Genomic DNA, 12,037 nt, shown 5'->3' with positions numbered 1-12,037 from the left:
CCCTCAATTACACACACACCCTGTTGCCTGGAGACTGAACGCATTCCTGATGCTTACACTTCTTTTCATTCCCCAGAAGCAGGAGCTTTGGAAACTGGGGCCTCCAGGAAACATGCCTGGGGCGGGGGAGACGGGGACCGAGTGACACTTCCTCACTAACAGGCCCGCCCCTCCCCACTGCCCTCCCTTTCCTCCCCAGGACTGAAAAGCCCCAGTGGGCTGGAACTGAAGGGCTCCCGCAGGGAACAAGGCCCCCTTTGAAAGCGCGTGTTTACCGCAGTCCCAGGCAGGGGTTGCCATGGCCACGGTCCACCTTGGCAGGACCCCGCAGGCCCCAGCGCCGGGACACCCCGCCCAGCCCCAAGCACCCTCTCCTGGGCCCCGCAGCTGCTGGAGGCGCTGATTTTCCAAAACTCTTCGGCTCAAAACATAATCCTGAACGAACCGAAAGAGGATTAGGACTCCCCCCATCCCCCAGCAGCCCAGCGGCCGCCCCCCGCAGGGGCTCCCAGACCCGCCAGCGCTCGGGGCAACACTGCCCTCCGGCAGCTAATGGGGTGACTTCTTTCTGCCACTCATGATCGCCGCGCCCCGGGAGCCGAGGGGGATCAGCCCGGAGGCCCCGGCCGGGCCGCAACTGGAGCCCCGGGCTGCGGGAGGTCACCGCGGCGCGGCCCCCAGGACAAAGGCGCAGCCGGGGCCTGGAGGCCGGGCCCTGAGAGCGGCCTAGCGGCCCAGCGGCCGGCGGCCGTCCCACATTCCTCCCTCGCCCCTTCCCCTCTGGGACCGGCCGGAGAGAGCGCAGCCTCTAAATAATTCAGCCCTCAAACTGCTCTGCTCATAAGGGTTCCTTCATCTCTTCTGTAGCTCTCCCGGATCAGCAGTTTCACAGCAGGGAAGCACTGCGATCCCAAACCTGGGCAGGCTGTCGGACCCGCAGCCTTCCTAGCCGCACCTCCCCACCCCGCCGGCCCAGGACAAAAAAGAAAGAGCCACCCCGAATTCAACGAATTGCTGGAAGCAGATGGGGCGTGGGAGGAGAGGTGGGCGGCGCGCGCGTGCTCCTGGGGCTGTAAGCTTCACCTTGCACCTGGCAGTGCTGGCAGAACTGAATTCATAGAAGGACCTGAGTGGCAGCGGGCTAGCCCTGCCTGCCTCTGCCAGTGGTGTCCCCCTGCTCCCTCCAGCTCCCTAGCTTCCCCGGGCTTCCTCTTGCACCCCCTGCACCAGGAGGCTACACAGCTCTTGTGTTCTTTCTAATCAAAGGGCCTGGGCATGCAGAATCACCATGTCATAGGTCCCTGTCCCTGGAGTTGGCCAGCTTTGGCTTCTATTAATAATACTAGCTGATACTATATCCTGTAATCCCCACTATAACCATATGAGGAAAGTGCTACAAATATCCCCATGTCACAAGCAAGGAAACCCCGACTTAAGGAGGTGAAGAAATTTCCCCAGGTCATATAGCTAGCAAAGTGAGAAAAAGGTCTTAATTCCAGACTCTATGCCTTAACCCCACGTTACACAGACACATGCATACACTGCACTACAGTCTTCAGAGAGCTAAGCCCAGAGAGGTGAAGTGACTTGCTCACAGTCACACAGCCGGCTGGGACAGTATCAGACAAGGAACGAATTGCCATAGCCTGGGCTAAGATCCTTTCCACATCACAGTTTTAACTACGGAAGCATCCACGTGAAGTACTCTCTCTTTTACAGTGTTATGGTCTAATGGCCTGTAAACTTAACTTGATCCCCCGGCAACACCCCAAGCTAGTCTTGTCCATTTCCTCTGGTCCAGGTTCTGTGCAATCTTCTTTTTTTTTTTTTTTAAAGATTTTATTTATTTATTTGACAGAGATCACAAGTAGGCAGAGAGGCAGGCAGAGAGAGAGGGGGAAGCAGGCTCCCCACTGAGCAGAGAGCCCAATGTGGGATTTGATCCCAGGACCCCGAGATCATGCCCCGAGCCTAAGGCAGAGGCTTAACCCACTGAGCCACCCAGGCACCCCTCTGTGTGATCGTCTAACAAACAGCTCCTCTGCCTCTAGGAGAGTGTGTGTGTGTGTATGTATGTATGTGTGTGTGTGTGTGTGTGTGTATATATATATATATTTTATTTTTTTTATTTTTTAAAGGCACCTGGGTGGCTCAGTCAGTTAAGCAGCTGCCTTGGGCTCAGGTCATGATCCCAGGGTCCTGGGATCAATTCCTGTTTCTGCTCCCTGCAGAGTCTAATCCCTCTGCCCTTCCTTCCACTCACTCTCTCAATCTCTCTCTCTCTCTCTCTCAAATAAGTAAATAAAATCTTTTTAAAAAATAAAGTAGGCTCCTCTATCACAGCATTGCCTCTCTCTCATCCCCCTGCAAGGCGGTACAATCTCCCAGATTCCTAACGAGAAATCGCACACCAACATGCCAGCTTCCATTAATGCAGCACTCTACAGTTCTCACAGTTTTCTTCCAGATGTTACTACTCCACAGTCCTTGAACCAGGTAAGCACAGGCCCCATTCTGAGGACTGTCTCCACCCCCATGCACAGAGGAAAGCCCCCAAGCCTTATCAATACCTTATAGACCCTGTGTTCCCGGCTATAGCTAATTGGACCAACGGGAGACAGCTGACACAAATGGGCCAATCAGATTCTTTCCCCAGGACTCTGAATCAAGGTTTTGAGCTACCCTTCAGCCTGATAGTTCCTGGAACCAGAGCCGGTGGAGGTGGAAGCTGAGGGGCCATGACATCTGGCACATATCCACAGAAGCAATGGTGTCCTGCCCTCGTAGACACTTGGGAGGCCAGCCGTATTTCCTAGCCTCAATTCTTCCATTCCCCTGAGACTTCAAACAGCTCAGGCCGGTTTCTGTTACTTGCAATCAGTGGAGTCAGAACTAAGAGATGAGCTGGGTTATTACCCTCCTTTTACAAATGAGGAAAGAGGCTCACAGACTCACAGAGGTGAGGTGAAAGTTACAGGGCCTACATGTAATAAAGGAGAGGTTAAGGGGAGCCTGGCTGGCTCGGTCAGTGCAGCATGCAACTCTGGATCTCTGGATGCTGAGTTCCAGCCCTGCCTTGGGCATAGAGATTACTTAAATAAAATAAATCTTAAAAAAAAAAAAAAGGAGAGGTTAAAATCGCTGCTGTGGGTCTCCTTCAGTGCCATCTCATGCCTCCTTCTCTTCAAGAATTAAAGGAAGTGGCAGGTATTCCCTTCCTGTCAGTGTAAAAAGAAAACGGCAACTGAGGACAAGTGATTAGGCCAGAGGCACTCCAATGGGCTAAAGCCATGGACAAGAAATACAAAGTGCTCATCTTTGAAAGCATGAAGGCAGCCCCTTGCCCCCGTATATTTCCCAACCCCCTATATTTCCCAATGTCCCTGCTGGCTGTGTGACTGTGAGCAACTGTGACTGTGTGACTAGCAGTTAGGTTGAACCCATGGGACTAGTTCTGGCCAATGAAATGTGAATGGAAGTAAGGGGTGTCAGTTCCTTGCAACGCAGCTAAGCCAGGGGCTGCCTCTATCTCTGTCTTCTGCTCCTGTGGTGACTCTGAAGGCCCCATAGTCCAGAGGTGTGGCTACAGATGGGGGAGGACTGCCTAACTGCATTGGACTTTCCACGAGCACTCATTAAGCCTAGATTGTGTGAGGCCACTGGAGGGTCAGGGTTCCATCATCACTGCAGCACAGTCTAGCCTACTGACTGAGGCTCACAAGTTACTCAACCTGAACCCCTCAGCACAGTTCCCCAGTCGGCAGGATGCTGCCTCTGTTGGTTTAAGAAATATTTCCAGTGGGGCGCGTGGGTGGCTCAGTGGGTTAAAGCCTCTGCCTTCGGCTCAGGTCATGATCCCAGGGTCCCGGGATTGAGCCCCACATTGGGCTCTCTGCTCAGCAGGGAGCCTGCTTCCCCCACCCCCTTCTGCTTCCCTCTCTGCCTACTTGTGATCTCTGTCTGTCAAATAAATAAATAAAATCTTTAAAAAAAAAAAAAAAAGAAAGAAAGAAAAGAAAAAAATATTTCCAGAGCTCCAGCGCCAGATGCTGCTGTGGGGAGAACCAAGAGCACCATCGGAAAAACGGCCCTCTCTCTCTCCTCAAGAAGCTCCTCATCTGGTGACCCACAGGCCCCGCTCTGGGACTAAAAGGAATAGTTCTGCAGGTGGGAGAGTGGGCCTTCCCAGGCAGCCACTGGCTGAACTGAGTGCTGAGGAAAGGTATGCCGCCAGGAGGCAAAGGCAGCTTGTCCCAGAGACTCTAGGAGGGTGGCAGCCAAGAGGGAGTTCACACCAGGTTTTCACACCCTGCACGCAACCAGCTCCCCTCCCGCCTGCCTCGTGGCCACACACAAGTGCTTCCCAAGCCCTGGGCACAGGACACAGGAGAGAAGGCACCAGGCAGGAGTCATCAGGACAGCGGTGGCCGGTTGAAAACAGGAGCAGCAAAAGACACGTCTCATCGGCCCTCACCCTCCTCTGCAGCAGAAGTCTCTCCTCTGGGAATCACCCCCCCCACCCCCAGTTTAATCTATTTTAGCCCAAGACGTCCCCAGCGACTGAGCTCTTCTCCCGTGACCCCGCATAGCTGAGGACCAGCCAGAGAAATCATCACTGTCAGGGCCTGGTGGCTGGCTACAGTCTCCTTTCTTCATGCCAAAAGCTAGATGAAAAGTTAGCTGGCAGGGTCGCCATACACAGTTGTGTGAGCTGTTCACTTCGCAAGGTTCCTGTCCAAGGGGGCAAATGGGGCTGGAATCTAGCCTGCGCTCTGCTTACCCACCTCTGTAGCCTGGAGAAAGTGTCTCTTCTCTGAATTCACACAAAGGTATCCTGCTATATGCTGAAGCCACAGAAAACCTGGGGCCAGCACTTCCCCATAAAGAGTGAAGAAGCCAGGGGCGCCTGGGTGGCTCAGTGGGTTAAAGCCTCTGCCTTCGGCTCAGGTCATGATCCCAGGGTCCTGGGATCGAGCAGTGGGTTAAAGCCTCTGCCTTCGGCTCAGGTCATGATCCCAGGGTCCTGGGATCGAGCCCCGCATCGGGCTCTCTCTGCTCAGCAGGGAGCCTGCTTCCTCCTCTCTCTCTGCCTGCTTCTCTGCCTACTTGTGGTCTCTGTCTGTCAAGTAAATAATAAATAAAATCTTAAAAAAAAAAAAAAGAGTGAAGAAGCCTGATGATGAGTGCATGAGCATGCACTGGTCTCTCTACTTCTGTGTATATTTGAAAAATTTCACAATAAAAGTTTAAAACCCAAAACTATCTCTCCCGGTAAATGGCTATGTTACTTGGACAAGTGATGTTACCCCTTAGCCCTCAGCCTCAGCTCCCACATCTAAAAAGACAATAATCCCTGGTTCATAGGGTTGATATAGGTACTAAATTGGATTACTTAAAGTGAAATGTTTGACACAGAGTAAGTCCTCTTTCAAATGGGAGCTATTAACGGTAGCGGCTGCCGATGGCCAGGGCAGGAAGGAAAACGAGGCAGAGGCATTGTTGAGAAAAGCCAACGCTCTGGGAAATGTATGCCATGAAGCCAGAGAGAGTCTGAAAGCACAACCAACCTTTTCACATTCCAGGGGGCTGGTGTGAGGAATTTCCTTGCAAACCCCTCCTGATCCCCGTCAGCCTTCACATTCCCCTGGGGACCCCAGCCTCAGCTCAGACTTTAAATTAAGGTCCACAGAAAGGTCACAAAGAATGTCTCAGAAAAGGAGATGTTCCCCAGCCCCCGAGCAAACTCAGAGAAGAACAGGGTAACTTGTAGGTGGGGCTGGGCAGGCAGAGAGTGGTCCCCCCCCACCAACCAAGACTCCTATCTGGAGTCCCAGAAGAGAACAAGAGATCCCCGAAGGGTGACTAGGATGACCCAAGGGATCAAGCATTAGCACAAGGAGGGCCCCAGCCACCTTCCCAGGAAGGGGGTATAAGTAGCCATTCACATCCCTGAAGGTCAAAAGCTATTTTTGAATCGTCTAGTTTTATGTAATGAATTTTTATGTGAATGTCTTCAAAATTATCACTGCTACGTGTGAATTTCACCAGTGGTCTGTCATTTAAAAAGGACACTTACACCCCCTATTCATTTCCCCTTAAGGCCTATTTGTTCCCCAGAGCCTCACAGGGATGGTGAGGGCTGAGGGTGGCCGTGAGGGGAATCTGAGAGGCCCTGAGGGACCTCAGCCTTGGCCTGAAACCCCAGGCCCCGCGAGGCAGCCTGGCCCCTGCCCTGGGAGACCGCCGCAGAAAGCTTCTGGTTTCAGTCAAATGCCATCCCACTCTCTTGCTCTCTCCTTTCTTTCTTCTTTTTCAGGATGCTAGCTAAGAGGATGATTCACTCTCTTATTAAGTCAATTCATGAGAAAAAAAAAGTCACGCAAGTTTCCAGTCCTCTCTTCACTGAACTCAAGCTACTCTGTGGGGCATCCCCATAAGCATGTCATAGAAATAAGGTAACAAGGAAGAAATTCCACGAAGAAGCCCATCCTTCACCTTTCCCTTCACGTCGCAAGAAGTCACTACCCTTGGCAAGTTTTCTAAGTTTCTAAAGCTGTCACAGCATGAGGGCAGAGCTGGGATTTAAAGACAGGCTTCCAGATAAAATGTGGTAAGAAGAGGAAAGAAGCACGTGGCTCTTAAATCCACAGACGGTGCACTCCCTCACGGCAGATAGTAACAATCCACCCAGAAAATGTCCTTCTCTGTCCCTGACAGCTCTCCTCAGCTCTGTCCCAAACTTAGAAACAGCTGTTTCCCTGTAACTCCAAAAAAAGCTCTCATATGCTCCATCTCCTCATTCTTTCCAACACCGTGATCTGTACACTTAATCTACCTCCAGGCTCAGCTTATACGGCCCTCAGCTCCTCAAATACGAAGAGGAGCAGTCAAAGAATCAGAAGCTCAACACTACCATGGTACAAAGCCCTCTTGTAAACACCATCTACAGACTCAGCAACCTGGCTTTCCAAGTTGGGATCCCAGCTCCTCAACTCGCTGTGTGACCTTGGGCAAGTGGACTCAACCCTCTGTGCTTTGGTAAAGTGGTGATAATACTATACCCACATAGGGCTGAGCAAATAAATTAATGTGTTCAAGAAGGTGCCCGGCAGGGGCACCTGGGTGGCTCAGTTGATTAAACGTCTGCCTTCGGCTCGGTCATGAACCCAGGTTCCGGGGATCGAGCCTTGCCTTGGGCTCCCTGCTCAGCAGAAAGCCTGCTACTCCACACCCCTCCCACCCCCACTTGTGCACTCTCTCTCTTTCTGAAATAAATAAATAAATAATCTTAAAAAAAAAGAAGAAGAAAAAGAAGGTGCCTGGCACCAACAAGCCATGTAATAAATGTTCACTATTATCACTAGATCATCGCAACGATCCTCTGCGGTAGGGGGTATTATTACCAGCTCTGTTTGGCAGACGTGTTCAATAGCCATTTATTGTCATGGGTAAAATATAATAGCTTAAAGTTAGGAAAAATATACATTAAAAAGTTAGGTGATCTGGGGCACCTGGGTCTTGACCTCAGGGTCGTGAGTTCAAGCTCCACACTGGGCTCCAGTTAGGTGATCTGCTCAGAATGACACAGTCCATACATGGCAGGGGTGAGACTCGATCTCTGATCTTGGACTTCAGGTCACACCCTCACAAATTTCACACTTTCACACGCTTCCTCCCTTAGGCAGGGAAATTTGAGAAGCACCATGGATCAGCATCAAAAACAGATTTCAACTCTGTAACCCCCAGAGAGCTGCATCATCTCAGGGGACCATTGCACGATATGCCACATAAAGTTAATTTCCACTTGTTTTCGTAGTCTAAGGAAACACACCAAAGCAACCTCACAGAAGGTACCACCCCACGAAAAGTGTCAAAAGACCCCCCTCAAGGCCGAGGCTTATCCCAGCCTCAACAACGTTTCAGACTAAAAGGGCTCCCTCCGGAGACTCCTAGGCTGTCAGCAATTTGCAAAAAAGGTCAGTGCAAATCGTCTGGGAGCACATTTACACAGGCCTGGCCTAGGCCGTGTGGACTTCTGCCAAGCCCATAGTTTTTTAAAATGCGCACTGTCTTCACCCTTGATAAACAGAAACCAGGCTCCAGAAACATTTCCATTACACACAAAAGCCCGCTTGCCACCACAACTCATCAAAATGGGTGTTTCCAGTTTGAGGAGAACTCTTCCATAAAAACATCGAGAAACACCCCAACCTTTCCAGCAGAGGTAACCAACCTGGTATTTAGGGAAGCTCTAAGCAAGAATAAACGATATTTGTGGGAATAAATTGTTTGGTAAACATACGCTCCTACCCAAAGTCTAATTATATCTAATAAATGGATTAAGCCCATCTCTTCCAGCTCTGCTGTGAACATTCATCACGAGGTTTCTACACACATGCTTCCACAAATGTTCTTCACATCGTAGATCTAGCCTGATGAAGTCACCTTCTGGCCACGCTGGAGAGCGAGCGAGGAGGGAAGAGCGTTCAGCATCGGAGCTTGGCCTGACCACTGGCTACCACGTGATTTCACGAACCCATCATGAAAACAACGACAAATGGCAGCAGCAACAGGCGGCGAACGATTATGGAGAACTTACAAATATGCCAAGCACTACGCTAAGGACTTCATAAGTATTTGATTCTCGTTAGCCATCATTAGGGAATATTAATACTCTCACTGTGTGGGACATGAAACCAAGACTCAGAGAGAGTGACTGTCCCAAGACCACAACAGCGAGTAGCAGAGGCCGCATTCAAACTCAGGTGCTTAACCACAAATCATGGGGCTTTTCGAGGTGCCTGGACGACCCAGGATTACAAATTCCTCTAGGAGCAGGCTGGGTGAGCTTCAAAATCCTTTCTGGCTTTAAAATTCAGTGATTCTTTCTTTTATTTATTTATCATTTTTTAAAATTTATTTAGATTTTTTTTTAGAGAGAAGAGCACTCGAGAAAGCAGAGGGGGGCAGGGGAAAAGGGCAGAGGAGGGGAGCAAAGGGAAAGGGAGAGAGAGAATCCCAAGGAGGCTCCACACCTGGGGCTCAGTCTCATGGCCCTGAGATCACAGCCTAAGCCAAAAATCAACAGTCAGTTGCTCAACCGACTGAGCCACCCAGGCACCCCTTATTTATTTATCTATTTAAGATTTTATATTTTAAAGTAATCTAGGAGCACCTAGTGGCTCAGTCAGTTAAGCATCTGCCTTCAGCTTGGGTCATGATCCCAGGGTCCTGGGATGGAGCCCCTATCGGGGTCCCTGCTCAGCAGAGAGCCTGCTTCTCCCTCTGCCTCTCCCACTCTCCCTGCTTGTGTTCTCTCTCTTGCTCACTCTCTCTGTCAAATAAATAAAATCTTTAAAGAAAACAAAAAAGTAATCTCTACATCCAACATGGGGCTCGAACTCACAACTCCGAGATCAAGAGTCACATGCTCTACCGACTGAGCCAACTGGGCACCCCAGTGGTTCTCTCTTTTAGAGATAAAATGAATTTATGACTTGGAGAATAAAATGCAGTGACGCGCTAGGACCGCTAAGAGCGATGAAACCTCTGTGTGCGCCTCCCCCAAATCCAGTCAGGGTAGGAGAACCGCTGGTTTTCTAGGATCATGATGCCTGGGAAATAACCAGACTGGCCCCAAACCGTCTCTGGAAAAATGAGAGCTTAAAGTTCTTACAGGATGCCCCAACTTGCAAGGGTCTGCAAGTTCTCAACTGTCAGCTGGCAGAATTTAATTCGACTTCTTCTCCTTTTTTTTTTTTTTTTTCAAGGAAAGTCAGTTGCAAGGAAACGTGCACAGTGCGGGCTGGCTTGAAGGACACCAGTCCAGTGTATGTGGGCCCTGTGGCATCCTTACACCTTGCCTTCCTCTCAGGTCTACACCTGCTCACAGAGAACCCACCTCATGCAGGTAATGTGTGTTCTACAACTTCCCCTTGACCTCCCAGCCCTGTGGCTCAGCAGTCAAATAACTGTGCTCACTTCTGTCCTACTCACACTCACTGATATCTTCACACACTCCCTCCCTCATCACCCATCCCAGTCTCCAGGCCTACAGACACTCCACGGCTTCCTTGACCCACTCCTCTGATTCATCCTCTTCTCCTTCCTGCTCCGCACAGGAGTTCCCTGCCCGGCCACCTTGCCACTAGCCCCCACGGCCGGATGGGGAGACTCTGGCCCAGCTCGCCACCCCTCCAACCCCCCCGCAGCATGGGTCTTAGCTTGCCGGCTCGCTCCGCTCCTGGCACAGCCTGAAACCGAAACTAATCTCAGACCTGAACAAAATGAAATCATTTCCTATGCGTGATTGCCCTACATGACCACAGAGAATCTTCTCCCCGACAGAGCACCAAACCAGAGCTCTGTCAGGTCCCCCTAGAACCTACTGCTTCCTTAAGAAACAAGGGACAACGGGGTCAGAGGAGGAAGCAGAGTGTTTTCTGCCTCTGCTTTGCTTTCATTGGCATGAGTCCACTTAAACTGACCCCAGCAAGCAAAGCCCACCACCCAGTATCTTCAATGTTCAACAAGAGTTCATGCTTGGCTCTTTCTTAATCAGGTTCTCTTCGGAGAGCCAGCCTTGTTCTCTTCAGAGATCTCTGTAGCCCTCTTGTCGAAGGCAGTTTAGATCACTCTATCATATGCTTTCCCTAAATCTGAAAAACACAGCCTTTACTTTAGTGCTAGGAACCACAACAACAAACCTCAAACATTAAAAAGGAACATTATAAATGAACATAACGTCAGCCCTTGACGATCTTTCAAAGAATTGTACGTTGTTGTTGTTTTTTTAATTTATTTGACAGGGGAAGAGAGGCCACAAGCAGGCAGAGAGGCAGGCAGAGAAAGAGGGGGAAGCAGGCTCCCTGCTGAGCAGAGAGCCGACATGGGGCTTGATCCCAGGACCCCGAGACCATGACCCGAGACGAAGGCAGATGCTTAACCCACTGAGCCACCCCGGTGCCCCAGAATTGTACGTTTTGAGGAAGATCTTAAACCGCGTTGTATTCATTCGCCCTGTTGCCCCCGCATGCTTTGGGACCCCCTTCTCTGTGGCTGGGGTCGTTAGATGATTCTGCTGCTGGCTTAAGCAAAACACACAAGTGGAAGGACAAGGGCACCGGCCCAGCAAGCGTATGGTGAAAGAGTAGTAACTTTTGGATCGTCTGCAATTTACTTTTCATTCAGCAAAGTTTCCCGAGGGCCCCAGATGAGTCCCCAAAGCCCTTCTAGGGGCCAGGCCAGCAGGGTGACGAAGACAACCCATTAGCTCCATCAGGGAACGTCATTCTCAGAAACATCTGAGCGAAGCCGGCGCTCTCCAGCACCAACAGCCCAAGGGTCAACCACTTGTGGGTTTCCAGCAGCCCTCCTCACAAGGCTTGGCCCCCACCCTGCGGCCCGCCCAGGAAGCAGCCCCTTTGACCGGAATCAGTGCAGGGCAAGACCCAAGCTGCTGGGCTTGGCTCACCAGCTAATGGATAAGCCACTCCATGTTACAGGGCATTCTTCAATCACTTCCTTGGTAAAATAAGGAGTTAGGCCACATTTGAGCAATCTTCTAGCTCAAAAATTCCAGCTCCTCTTACCCTCCTATCGCTGAGCTGACACAGACCTCCAGGGGCCTCTATTTCATCTTCCTGTCTCCAGATGAAACATCTTAAACCACCAAGATAAATGAAACTTGTTCCCATTTCTAAAGACCTTTGGGGGAGGCCATTCCCCTCCGCTCCTATGAGTCACTTGTTCTCACATCTCACGTCCCATCGGCAAGGAACATTTTCCTCATACCTTACTTGGGTCCTTCCTCTGCTGCTTGTATACATGTGCCTCTGGTTCTGCTTCTCAGTTCGGAGAGACAAGAGTGAATCACGGAGCTCTGAGCAGTAACTTTTTTTGAAAACGTTTTTAAAGTAATCTCTACACCCAACCTGGGGCTCGAACTTATTACACTGAGCTCAAGCGTTGCAGGCTCTACAAACCAAGCCAGCCAGGCGTACTCTGAGCGGTAACTCTTAGGAGATTTTTATTTCTT

Source organism: Martes martes (assembly GCF_963455335.1).
Source record: "Martes martes genome assembly, chromosome: 16".
NCBI classification, from domain to species: Eukaryota; Metazoa; Chordata; class Mammalia; order Carnivora; family Mustelidae; genus Martes; species Martes martes.
The sequence above is the reverse complement of the archived record's forward strand: the minus strand, read 5'-3'. Positions refer to the sequence as shown.